Source organism: Rousettus aegyptiacus, unplaced genomic scaffold (assembly GCF_014176215.1).
Source record: "Rousettus aegyptiacus isolate mRouAeg1 unplaced genomic scaffold, mRouAeg1.p scaffold_m13_p_13, whole genome shotgun sequence".
Lineage (NCBI taxonomy): Eukaryota > Metazoa > Chordata > Mammalia > Chiroptera > Pteropodidae > Rousettus > Rousettus aegyptiacus.
The window spans coordinates 13,877,081-13,877,942 of record NW_023416288.1 but is presented as its reverse complement, the minus strand read 5'-3'; the positions used below and the strand labels follow the sequence as shown (position 1 = coordinate 13,877,942).

The 862-nt window shown below is 37.5% G+C and overlaps 1 pseudogene; it reads left to right on the top strand.

Moving 5' to 3' along the window:
• Positions 1-208: 208 nt before the first annotated feature.
• LOC118611210 lies at positions 209-327 on the top strand (annotated as a pseudogene).
• The last annotated feature ends 535 nt before the right edge of the window (positions 328-862 follow it).

Below are 862 nucleotides of genomic sequence, written 5' to 3'. Positions count from 1 at the left end.
TTTTTTCTAGACTTCAAAACTCTCTAGGTTCATTTTGTTGTGTATTAGTAGCAGTTTTAATTTTTTCTAAGTTCATAAGGGAAAAAACATAAATTACGGATGAACATTATTTATAATTTTCCTTTTCCACCCACCTATCTGTATTTACTACCTAGTTGCTTATGAGTCAGAATCGTGTATCTTGGCGTACATTAAAAAGAACAATTTGGTCTACAGCCATGCCACCTTGAACAAACCCAATCTTGTCTGTTCTCAGAAGCTAAGTAGGGTCAGGCCTGGTTAGTACTTGGATGGGAGACCACCTAGGAAGACTGGGTGCTGTAGGCATTAAAAAAAAAAAAAAAGACAATTTAGTGAGCAAGCATTTAGCAAACTCCTCAAAAATGCAACTACAATTGACCTTCTTTATTTGCAGTAAAAAGTCACTGTGAACACTGAATGCTCCTAGGGGAATTGGAAGATTAGATTCCTACAAGTCTCTGATCTATACTGTTGATTTGTGTAGAAATTAATGGCCTGAATGAAATTTACCACACATATTTTCTCCATGAGGCACATTAGCCTTCTTGTGCATGAGAACACTAGACAGCACTTCGGCACCATGCTCGGAGGCCATTTTAAATCACCAACAAAAAGCACAAAAAGACAAAACACATGGCACTACATAGACCAGGTAAAGGATGTATGCTTACAGCACTAGAGCTAAATCAAGAAGGCAGAGTGCTGGCCTTGCTCCGGAAACACGTATCTGGACCAACTCATAATTTTCACCTGCATGTCTGTGAATAATTTCAAAAGTGTTATGAGTATCTTTTAGAGTTGCAAATAAATTCTAGTGAATAGGAGAACTTGCAAAAGTAGA